At 41.1% G+C, this 12,873-nt stretch overlaps 1 long non-coding RNA gene across 1 annotated transcript in view; it reads right to left on the bottom strand.

Moving 5' to 3' along the window:
* LOC139794313 (uncharacterized) overlaps positions 1–12,052 on the bottom strand; it is a 115,488-nt gene extending 103,436 nt beyond the window's left edge. Inside the window, exon 1 of the long non-coding RNA XR_011725068.1 lies at positions 11,959–12,052. This is a non-coding gene — a long non-coding RNA (uncharacterized lncRNA). The remainder of the gene's footprint in view (positions 1–11,958) is intronic.
* Between the last annotated feature and the right edge of the window lie 821 nt (positions 12,053–12,873).

Genomic DNA, 12,873 nt, shown 5'->3' with positions numbered 1-12,873 from the left:
AAAAAGCACCACCCTCCATTCCACCTAAAACATGTTCAGTAAATGATCTGTGACCAAAACCAAAGCCAGCTACCAAAAGCTGGACAAAACAGCTTCTCTCACCTCCAAATTAAATGAATCTGCCCTGCACAAAAAAGCATTCCTAAAGTTCTGAAGCTCATGAACATATTAAAAAAAAGAAAGCATTTCTTTAAAAAAAGTCCATTTGAAATCACACCATGAATTTTTCTTAAGAGGATTCATCTGCATTCCTAGGCCCTTTCATGCTTATGGAGCTACAGCATTGTCCTGATACATTGCATTGTTTCTCCTTCCCAAATACAACCAAACTCCAGCATGATAAAAAAACCTCAAAGCACAACTCTGGGAAATGCTGCAAGGAAAACAATGGCCCCAGAAGTGGTGGCCATAGGTCTGTGTTCTTAGGACTCATTCACATGGCAGAGACCACCCCAAGCAAGCATTTGTCCCACCACTGATCTTTATGTTGGTTCAGGGGTCCCTCAGGAGAGTAGTGTTGGTCCAGAGAGGACAAGGCTGGGACCACTGTCCCTCTCCTCAGCCTTTATTTTTAGCTGAGTTGGGTGACCCAGATGCTGTACGGCCCCAGCTTTTGCCACATGTTGTCTACAGATGCCTAAAAGCTGGACTGTGTAATGCCTAATTCCCAAGCCTTGGCTAAAGCAGCCAAGTCACACACACACACACTGAAACACTTTCAAAATAGCAGTACGGTGTCAGCCTGTGTGCTGAAAAAAACACCTTTCCCCTGGGACAAGAAGCCTCCAGTTTGGGTATTCCTGGGGTCTGGGTGGGCACAGTGCTCCCATTGCTCTCAGGAAAAGGCACAGGATTAGGCTGGTCACCCGTGAAACTGGGGCCGGAAGTGTATTCTCATCTGAAATCTTCTTTCCCTGGAAGAGAAAATGCTCTTTTCTTTTCTTTTTCTCTTCTTCTTTTCTTTTCTTTTCTTTTCTTTTCTTTTCTTTTCTTTTCTTTTCTTTTCTTTTCTTTTCTTTTCTTTTCTTTTCTTTTCTTTTCTTTTCTTTTCTTTTCTTTTCTTTTCTCTTCTCTTCTCTTCTCTTCTCTTCTCTTCTTTCCTTTTTCTTGTTTGTGTTTGTTTTCTTGCTTTGTAACCAATCCTGTTCCTCATTCTCCACTGTCTTGGCACCTTCCACACTGAGGAATAGATCCTCTTTTTTTTTTTTTTTTTAATAATAAATGGAAATAGATTTTTGCAGCAGCCTTTCAATTTGCACAGGCAATACTCAGAATGCTCTGAACATTTTTTGGAAGCAGCAGATGACTACAGCTGGTTAGCACAATTATAGCTGTTGTGTAATACTTGTATCATCTGTTCTTTCATTCATTCTTTTCATGAAATTCTGCATTATGCTGTGGGGGAAGATCTTCCTGATGGCAAAGTTACATTTTTTCCTTCGCTGTTGTTATTTCTCAGAGTTAAAGGGACACTGGCAAGTTACACTTCATTTTTTTTAATGTCATTGCAAAAGTTGTTTACCCTGTAATTTACAGTATCCTCTTAGAAGCCAGAAGAATGAAGACTTTGAGCAATTTGGCATTTCCTCACACTTGTATATTGATTTCTTTTTTGTCACAGTGGGCTAGAGGAAACTCAGACGCTTTATACTTAGAGTGGTTCACAACAGACTTAAGGACTGAGGCTACTGATTTTTCACAGCACTCTCAGGGCCAGATAACTATTATCTTCAACTCATCCCAGTTTTCCAGGCAGAAAGCAAGCAGCCCTTTCAGAGATGAGGCCAGAGCTGTGCCAAGTTTTGTACAGAAGCACCTCTCAAGGAGGGGATTTTTGGCAGAAAGAAGGACCTTCCCTAGAAACTCTTTCTCCAGAGTGTCCATCCATCCCAGAGCACAGGTGAGCCCTCCTTCCCCTGACACTCCTTGCAACCACCATGGACAACCAGGCTGGTCCCAGGTGTCCCTATGGGTTGTCCTAGTCCCAGCAAGAATTTGGGGAGGAAAAAGGAGCAAAACCTGACCTCTCCCCCCTTTCTTTGTCTATGATTATAGCAGGCAAAGGTGCTGAATTGTTCTTGCATGCATCCTTTTTTTATAGTACATAATCTCACCCACATTATATCAACATGGGATCATGATAATAAAAGGGCCACTGATGCTGATATTAATTTTGATGCTGTAGAACCACAACTGTATTTCAGCTTTCTCAATTTTTTTTCCAAGGTGGAAAAACAAATCATGTGTTGTTTTCAAAAACAAAACTTTTTTTCTTTCCAGTTCTCAACATGATTTTGGGGAGCTTCTAAAAATATTGATGTCTTGTGTCTCAAGGTTTTCACTGGAAAAATGAAATAATATATGAGAAATAGTACATTTCTAGAAGGATTTGGATACTGCTATGACAAAAAGAAGAAAAAGTGAAATAACAGAATGACATTGGAGAAGGAAAAGGGGAAGAAATATAGTTTACAGGTGCTGTTTCTTCTTCCTCTTTTTTGCTCTCCCTATATTAAAAATAGACAAATGAACCAAAAATAAGATAGAAATATTTGAGGTTTTGTAGCTCCCCTCTGTGCAATTTTCTTTTATCGTCCCTTTTATTTTCTTTTTTGCCATTGTTGAATCCATAGCACTGTATACTTAAAATTCATTTGGGTAATTAAGTTAATGAGAACAGTAGAATTTCATTGGGCTGGAAGAGAAAGTGGCTTCAATGAGCTCCAGCATTTTCACATGTCCCCATCCTGGGTAAAAGCCTCAGCCCTTGAGCATCAGGGGATCCCTGAGCCTGAGATGAACCCTCCAGACCTGAGTCACACTTTGCTGTGCCATGTGAAGCAGCCATCAAGCAGTTACCAGCAGTGTTCCCAGGTTCCACGGCAATAAAAATTATTTATGCACCATGACTGCTAAGTGCTCCTAAACACAAAAACAAGTGACACTATAGTCTCAGACCACTAAATTTGTCTCTCTTCTGCACATATCCTTTACTTTCCCTTTGGCTGCCTTTTTGCTAGCTGTAAATTGCATAATTCATTCTTTCAGTTGTTTTATAGTTTTGTGATGAAATTCAGATTTATCATCATTAAATGTTGTTATCACTGTTTACACAATGACGCAAACTGTCTGAAATGTGCCTTAGACTCAAGGCTGACATCTAACCTCAGGAGAAGATGGGGCTCTCCAGACCAATACAGATCCAGCCTACAAGCCAAGAAATCGGGATGAAATCGGAGAAAACTGTTGTAAGTCTGGAAGTTGGGAGGGTTGTTACATGTTTAATTCTGCTTCTAAAAGTCAGAGGTGCATGATTTGTCAAGAAACAGACCATTTAGGGCTTTTAATATTATCAGCTAGCAAGGATTATTTCTTCCCTTGAAACACAAAGGTACTGAAGATACTGTAGAAGAACAGACTGTGCCCAACAGGGATACAAAAAATATATTTCTCCTCTGCTTTCTGTCTTCTTCTCAGTCTGCAGTAAGATTGCAAACTGGAAACCTTTCCACTTTGAGTGGTGAAACAATGGCCTGGATGGTGGACACCGGCTTTCTGTGCTCCAGGACCTGCTGAACCCCTGAGTCAAGACCTGAGAAAGCCATTTGTGGGGCCATGCATTAGTAACCCTCAAAAGAGAGGCCGTGATGCCCTGCCATTATGGGATGCTGGCATGGTTTGTAGGTCAGAAGGAATATGCCATTCCCTCTGAAATTCATTCCACATCTTGCTGGACTGGAGTGACCTGCAGGACATTTTTTTTAGCACCACTTAAGTCACATCAAGGATTAGCAGGTCTCAAGGAAAACCACAAAGCAGTCGGACATGGGTCTCTCAGGGCTGTCTGCTTTGGCTGATTCATAATAATGTCATCAGGAAAGATTAAGACACTGCAGCTTGGCAAAGAGGAGTGATAAATAAAATAAATCCCTCTGCTGGGGTATTTCCTCTGGCTGGTTGCACAGCCATTTCAGGCTGCTCTGAAATTAATTTCAGCATTCTTGTAGGCACTTATCTCCCCAAAGTAAGATTTCTTAGGAATCGTCAAGGAAGGAATAAAGACAAAAGAAATATGGCGAAACCCCAGCACTGAAGACCTGAGCCCTCTCTTGTTAATGGTCTTGGTGTAAACCAGGATGAATTCTGCTTCATTATCTGGGTGATATACTGGCAGCAAGTGGAGACTCAGGTGTTAGTCCCTTTAGTTGAGGTCCCTTTATTGTTTTTGCAAAAGGAGACACTGATTCTGCAGATAGCTGAGCTCAGCTTTTGTATATAAGGCATCTCAGCACAGAGAGACAGGAGAAGCAGAACTATAACACACAGACTTTACCACGTATATAAAAGTTATGTAATCAAGGCTTAGTCACTTCAGAAGGAAATTACCATCACAAAACAGGCAAAAATACTTGTAAATTGCATGTTCTTTGATGCTATTAACTGTAAATTAATCCTCCCTTCTGGTCAGGAAAGTTATTTTTTTCTCACTATCAAACAGGCAAAATTCAGTCCTGAAACATAATGCATCTTAAAAAACATCCTGGTTTGCTTTTCTAGTAAGAAAGAAGCAATGGGAACTGAAGGTAGGGGAGGGAATGGTGCAGTGCAACAGATATGGAAAGAAATGCCATGGTAGAAAAAGCCACCTCTCAAAGACTACAACCAGCTGGGTGTTTGGATGCTTTGTAAAATTTTATTGTGAAATGCACAGATGATGAGCACAGCTGCAAAACATCAAGAGTGTTTATCATGATCTCCCAGAGTGTTCTGGGTGTGTTCCCCTTTGACACTATTTATATAGGCTTAACTTAAGCTGATTTCAATGGAGACTTCAGAATTGCTTCAAGGTGCATCCTATTATACACAGGATAAACTTGTGGCTTAAGGTTTGTCTCCCTTATGTGGTGTTTACCAGCATGCAAAGGGCAACTGAATGAAGAAGTAGCTGATAGCATCTGGCTAACTGGCTGCTGTTGTGGAAGCAAATAAAAGACATTTCTGGCACTCATGCATGTACTAAAAAGGGGATTAAGGAGATCTTTGGGATGGAATTCAGGCTAAAAAATGTGTAATCCATCCTTCTGTGCCTAAACACTACAACAGTCTTCAAGCAAGGGGCCTGAGTCTTCCCAGCATTACTTATTTAGCTGAATGTGAGTCCCTCCCAGCAACATGCTGGTGTGACATGAAAATTGCGTTGCCAAGAATCAGTTTCTCTGTGCAGTGTGCTTCACCTGCTTGTGGTCCCAAAGGTCCACAAGCTGCATCACATAACATGCAGTCATGTTCTAATTCATTGTAATTCTGTTTTATGTGTGTTATATACTTCCTGATTTTAGCAGGCAGTGAAAGCATCAAAACACTCCTAAGGAAGCTGGTTTTGTAAGTTCCAGATGGTGATAGGGGGGGTAGAGAAGGGGAGTGAGAATATTGAGCAACTGGCATCTACCTACCTGAAGGGAGGTTTTACATCGAGAATCTAAGAAGTAACATAGGAAATGTTACAAAATCAAATTACACAATTATTGTAAAGCTAAAAAAAAAAATCGTTATAGTTAAGCTATAAGCTTTTCTGAAGGGGGGAAAAAAAGTAATTAAACCGTGGTATTAATCTTAATGGTAACACTCGTTTCCCACACTAAGACCTTGTGACAGCTTTACTTAGTCTTCATTAAGCATTTTCAAACAGTTCATGGCAAACAGTTTCTGACTCTAACTGTGAAATCCTTGTAGCACTGTCACAGCTGAAGTGTCAGATGTTAAAAGTGAAAGAGTTCTGGGAGAGATACTGTTTGTAATCACGAACCAAGGTCTCAAAGCTCTTCAGACTGTGATGTTTACATTGTACTTATGCAATTCTTTTCCTCCCCTCTGAGAGTCCCAAATTGCTTGGCAAAAGACATGACAACTATTTTTTCACATCGGGACCTGAAATGCAGAACATGTAAAGATTTTGTAACCAGTTTGTTACAAAGGGAGTATTAAAAATCAGATCTTCTAAATCTAAATCTACCTAATCAGCAGAGACAATGGCTTCCTGAACCTAAACAAATGAAGCATCCTCCTCCTTCTTCCAGGGTTGCAGCATGGAGAAGAAATTTCACTTCTTCTGGTACTGAGAATGGCCACTCCTGAAGGAAAGAGTCATGCTGCCCTCCCTCCAAATGTCTCAGACCATCTGGCTGCCATTGCTCTATGGCAGGCATCGTTACAGACTAGACCCTTGCAAAGCCCAATGATGACAACAGGCTGTGGGACAGATCTTTGCTTCTCCTTTTTGTCTGTTTGCAGTGGGACAGCTGATCACAGAACCATAAAAACCTAAAGGTTTTGCTTCAGAACCTCTTACTAAGGAGTTGTGGAAGTTGGAGTGCAAAAGGCTTATTTCTGTCCCATCATAACAAATATTTGATTGTTCTGTCTTTGCTAAAAGGTTTTTGTGAAGTTGTTTTATACAAAACCAGATTTTGGCCGGACCCCCCAGCATCTCTTATCACAAATCACATTTTGCACTTATTTGCATATCTGTCATGGGAAAGGAGGAGGTTTTATTTAAAGTAGTACTAACATTCATATCTGGAATTCACTTCTCAACTGAGAAACTCCTGTGCCAGCGTTCAGCCAGGAGTGAACTTTATGATCATGTTATCAACTCTGAAAACAGGAGATTAAGCAACAGACGCTGAAGTGGTAACAGACTTTTAGCTCCATCAGAATCAGTTATCCACTTCTCTATATTGCTTTCCTGCAATATCAATCTTTCATATTCGAAGGCTTTCCCAATGAAATAGAACCACTGCAGAGCATTATTTGTAAAACAGCACTGTCCTGAAACACGATAGTGCACGAACTCAACCTGATAATTTATGAACTCACAGCTAAGTAAGAAACAGTTCCCGCGCAGCACAGGGAAAATGTACTGTAACATGCTAAATCTCTTTTTTAAATGTAAAATCATATTGCCATTCAGGTTTGTGGCTTTCTTAAATGTGGTTGTGCTCGTAGAACTGACTATAAAAATGACACACTTTTACTCAATGGATCTGCTGTCTTCTGCAGGAAACTTGAGTCAGATATGTTTCATTTACTGACAATAATAATACCTTGTTTTTGCATTTTCTACTCCGCCAGCAGTGTAGAAATTATACAGCCCTGGGAAAAGTAGCCAGCTCTCCTCCGCTTCACGCACCATCAACAGTGCTGGTAATTACTTTTAATCACCGGGTTTTGATTGCCTGTGCAAAGTAGATTAGGCTGACTTTCTTATCTGTGGCTGGATCCCCTGACCCACTGGCTAAAAACCTGGGACACTTTTTCTGCTGATGCACAGCTCCCTCCACTGCAGCTGGAAACATCACTCTTCATCTTCTCACTGCCTGCCCTGCTTGATCAGGGATTGCTGTGATGGTGACCATGCCACACAGCACACAGCCTTGGAATAGGCAGATGTCCCCACAGGAGAGGATAAATGATACCCTGGAACCAGTGATGAGGCTGCCTTGCTACTGCAGCCCTCCAGCTGGGTGAGAAGATGCCATGCTTGAGAGCTTGGGTACATTTTTGCCCAGGGAAGTTGTGGATGCCCCATCCCTGGAAGTGTTGAAGGCCAGGTTGGATGAGGTTTTGAGCAATCTGGTCTAATGGGAGGTGTCCCTGTCTATGTGGGGAGGTTGAAACTAGATGATCATTAAGGTCCCTTCCAACCCAAGCCATTCTATGTTTCTATACATGCTCCTGGCTTACCCTGGATGCAAAATAAAATGCATGCCCATGAGCCATTGGGGCAGCCAGCTGGTAGATTACCTAAGTGGCAAATGCTGGGGTAAGATGAGTCCCTGGCCAACAACAACAACACAAAATTATGATCAGTCTCATTTATAATGATCTGCGCAACAATATGAGCAAGTAATTGGCATTAATTGGGGCTGGTTAACTACCCTGAGCCACAACATCCCTCCTGCTGACAGCCTTGCCACCACCTCCCCAGCCATGAGCCTTCTGCCTCATCTGCCATGCATTCAGCTATTTTGAGGAAGACCCAGCCAACACATGAACAACACTGCTAGTGCATTTCAACTGGTCCTGGGTAATTTTGTTTAAAATGCCAAAGCAATTAAAAATTAAAGTATCCTTTCAAACAGTTTCCAGATTACATGGTCTTCAAGATGAAAATGAAAGCCATGCTGTCACCCAACAAACCAACTTTTTGCAGCACTGGAAATGAGCTTCCTGAAAGCAGACAAGAAAGCTTGCAAGTCAGTCTCTTGTTCACTGCAAGAGATGATGAAGCTACAATTTCCTCACATCTTTCAGCTAAACCCAAGCAGGAAGCTCCTATCCCAATGGCCTGAGTCACAGGAAGGGAAGGTCTGCAGTAAAAAAAATTGCATTTTTCACAGGAAAATGTATTCTATATGTTGCATTTTGCACTGAGAACGTCAGTCTGACTCTGCAAAGCTGAACATCAGTATTCACCCCATGAGCTCAAGGAATTAGATCAACATTTGCCAAATAACTTTGCCAACTGTAAACATTTTTACAAATTTTATGTAAAGTGTATGTATGTCTTTGTGGACCCACTCTCACAGTCTGTGATCAATTAGTAAATTAAGATCCTCTAAAAACATTCAATCTATATTTGAATTTTCCCTTTCTGGTGATTTCATGCAGTGTTTGACGTTAAAACCAGCTGTCTTAGGTAGCTAACTCCACTTGTCCCTAATATTTCATTATGACAAATGGAATGGATTTCCATCACTTATCATGAGATCAACACTGAAGCCAAGGAAGTGTTAGCTTATTTATTGTCAGCCAGGGGATGGATGGTCTTAAGTGCCTCCTGTAATAAAGATGATTCTTTAACAAAGACTCTACTGACATACTGAAATGTCCTTCTTCAGTTTTTTGTCCATCAGTTCACCAAGTTTTGTTGATGACACTGAATGTGGTCACATGCAAAACTAGTTTAGTCTGGCTGATCCAAATAGAGCATTGAAATTATTACATTTTCTTAATTATTTTCTACACTGGTGAGCGCTTGTGTGATTTTTCTCCCTTTCACTGTGGTTTTGTGGTCCTTCTTCCTGCTCATTGCCTAACATCTCCAGCACCATCATGGTTCATCATCTTTTATCCACTGTTTGAGGGGAGAAGGGAGGCTGAGAGGGGCAGTCACACATGAAATCACTGCTTGGCCTGAGAGAGCTCAGAGCTGAGGCTGCCTGCTGGGCCCCTCTCCTCCCCCTGCTCCCAGATGTAGCAGCACAAGCTCTTGAAATGGCCACAGCATTACAGCCTCGTACCACCACATTTCAGCCAAACTTGGTATAAAGGGCTCACCCAGTATTTGCTTCAGCAGCGTGCAGGCAGTCAGGGCTCTCCTGCCAGGGGAGTTTGCATCAGCCACCATCACCCCAATAAGCTCTGACCTGGTGTTGTTTGTACTTCTCAGTCACCTTTATTTGTTTAAGAGGCCAGACAAGGCAAACACTTGTGATGCCTTGTTTATTCTGCGGCTTTCGCTGGAGCATATTAAACTCATCATTACTTCATATAAGCCCGAGATAGGCTTTTTTTTGCTGGCAAGTGTTGACAGTAAGTAACAGACACTTTGCTACAAGGTAACATGTTTATATACTGGTGCGAATGCCTGGTGGATTTTATCCCTGTAAAACTATCACAGATAAAGAAGCTACTATCAGATAAGTGACTATAATAAATGGCTGCAATTAGTGCTCTGCTGATGAGACTACTCGGTGGTCTTTCTGCTCTGCTTTAGACAAACCCCAGGCTCAGCTTGCTTAGTATAAGTGGAGACAAGAACCATTTAAAATAACATCAGCCTCTCCTAATTTCTGGGGGCATTTTACCAAAATATCACTGTTAACTGAAATTAAATTTCCCTGTATTTATCTTCAAAGGATATACAAATGGGAAAATTAAATCTGACATAAAGATGTCTTTTTGCATACACACTCTCCTCCACACACAGACACACACAGACCCTGGCCACTTGCAAGTATCCCTCATTTTTAAGACTTTAGATTTAAATGTGGCTTTTGGTCCCAGCTGGCACTAGCACTCATCAGACTTTCTTTCTGCTGTCACTGGACACAACAGTAAGGGTCAGGGATGTGAGGAAGTGCTGGTGTGTGTACATGCACCCTGCATTCCCCAGCAGCACATCTTCTCAAGTCCTCAGTGGGAGCAGTGCCTTGCCCCTTGCTCTGACTGCTCCCTGAACCAGTATGGGTGCTGCAGCCAAGGCAGGGACACAGGGATGCAGACCTGAGGTTGTCAGAGACTTTGGTGGGTGCCACTTCCCCCGGGCCACCACCCTTGGGGACAGCTGCTGTCTGTTCTCAGCCTTGTGTCAGATATTGGTAGCAGTCTGGAGGGTCTGATATATCTTTCGCCCCCCTGAAGTAAATGGATTTACCTCCATCAAAAGGCATATTTCCAGGTGAAATCCTTTCCACTGAACAACCAAAGCTCACTCCAAAACACCCACCCATCATATGCAAGATCTCAGCCTCCTCTCATCTTTGCTGTCAAGAGAACTGGAGGTGCCAACCTGCCAATGGGCTGCCCAGAGCAAAGCCCCACCAGAGCAGAGCTCCATGTCTTCCTGGTACTATACCAGTAAAAAAAAAAAAAAAAAAAAAAAAAAATCACATCCAAGCCACATTCAAGGGCTGTAGCAGCAAGAAGGGGCTGTCATGTCAGATGCAGTATAATTCTGTTTCTCTTTATTATCAGCCCTTGTTTGCAAAGTAAGCTCATGTTGCTTCATGTATCATATAGACACTGTTTTAAAGGCATCTTTGTTGAGATCCAGACAGATCTCATTACAGCCAGGATTCAGAAATGATAGCCTATAATTTAGGCACTTTTGCTGAAAATGTCTTTAAAAGACATTTATACCCCTACACAGTCTACTCAATTATAGAATGGCATGTATTTACAATGTACTGCTTTTACATATAAGTATGTTATACTTATGTACATTCCCAAATACATATATATGTGTGTATACCCATACGAATGTGCTGAAAGAGATTTCCAACATACTTTTAATTTAAAATAATGACAATAGCAAAACAAAAAATATTAGTTATAAAGAACAGGTTGTAATTTTTTGTCTGTAACCACGCATTCTGTTTATAAAGTGTTGAAATGACACCATTAGGAACAGCTGAAGATGGCTCCTGATCTGTCTTCTACCCCCTCCTGAATAGTGGTGACTTTCCCAGAGCCAGCTAGTAGAAAAGCTCCTACTGGGGTATATACTTCTATGTGATTTAATATTTCCTAATAATAGTTTTAGGGAAATGTCACTGAATGGTAGAGGAAGCCCCACATATTCCGCCCCAGAAATTAGGTGCTTCTAAGCAGTAGGATTTATTGTGGTTGTTCGTATTCCCATTGCCAGAGTATCTCATAACTCAGAAAAATCATGCATGCAACAGTGTGTTTACCTTTACAAGAGCTTAAAGCTGATTTATGCAACTTCCGAAAAATAGGATAATACTTTTTGTTGAGAAAACCATGAAGTCCAGATTAAAGGAAGACTGTCAAGGAGTTTAGGCCTCAAATATGAGCTGCCTTTGACTATTATAATCTGAGGACAATGTACACATAATTCGGCTAAAAAAATATTCTATCAGATTATATCTGCCCATCTATGCAGTTTATACGTGTATTCATGCAGACCTCTGCATGTATGAAGTCCTGAGACTCCTTGGCAGCAACGTGACTCTGGTGAGATAACACAGTATAATAAGTTATTCCAGTGCAAATACTGCTTTAAGACTACAAAAAGTATATGTGGTGTTTTGCATCAGAAAGGCAGTGATAACTATTTCAGTGTAACTACACTCGTAAGAAATTCTTTCGGGAAAGCATAGTTTTAGAGCAGAGCAAGACATTTTCCCCCAGTAATTTGTCCATATTACTCACCATTTGCTATTTTGCATTTGTGAATGGCTTGTGCACACTAGATAGAAATCTTCTCTGCATTAGCTATTTACAATGATTTACAAATTTCATTAAGTGCCCCTTGACCTGCTGAGCATTTGCAGGCCATTGTGTTGTGCAACTTCTGTCAGTGGCAGATTGCATTGCTTTTGGTCAGCAAAGGATACAACTAGCCAGAACACTAAAAATCACAAACATTAAATTCTGTTTCATGTGCAGGAATTCATGTGTATCCCAGTTTACAATCAATGTTTTTAGTGCTCGCCACAACTGTGCAGGGGAACTCGTAAATTCAAAAAGCAAACCAATGGGGTAAGTAAGTAAGAAAAATCAACTAATTTCCCCCAACGTGGTCTGGAGGTGGATTGCACACCAATGCACATGGAAAGTTAATAGACCCATAGATTTCACTGTATCAATTTCAGCTGTGATAAATGAGCAACAAATACTTAGGTGAGACCTCAAATCCATTTATCCATAGCATCAAGTCTCATTCAATGTACACAGTGGTATTACCAGTCTGCAGGTACTTTAAATAGATCATTTCAAGTGAAGTGATCAGCTCAATTTGAAGTGTACTTTTGAAGACTAAAGACTTGGATCCATTAATGAATGATATACTGAAGGAAGGGAAGCAAAGTTCCCTTATAAGCGAAGACACAGGTAGCAACCCATACTAAATGAACACTTCATAAAAAATACCTTGAGGCATCCTTGTTTGTTGTGTGTCTCTGTGGACTACTGTTAATGTTATGAGTTCACAATAGGAGTTTCATATTTGCATGGGTAATGCAAAGCCCTCCCATCTCCATGAAGAGAGAAGATGACTTCCATGATCAGAAGGCATCACTCTCAGATGAGATCAGGGCAAGGTTTACCTGGACTGTTTGTGCCTTG

The sequence above is a fragment of the Heliangelus exortis genome, chromosome 3 (assembly GCF_036169615.1).
Source record: "Heliangelus exortis chromosome 3, bHelExo1.hap1, whole genome shotgun sequence".
In the NCBI taxonomy this organism is placed as follows: domain Eukaryota; kingdom Metazoa; phylum Chordata; class Aves; order Apodiformes; family Trochilidae; genus Heliangelus; species Heliangelus exortis.
The sequence above is the reverse complement of the archived record's forward strand: the minus strand, read 5'-3'. Positions and strand labels throughout refer to the sequence as shown.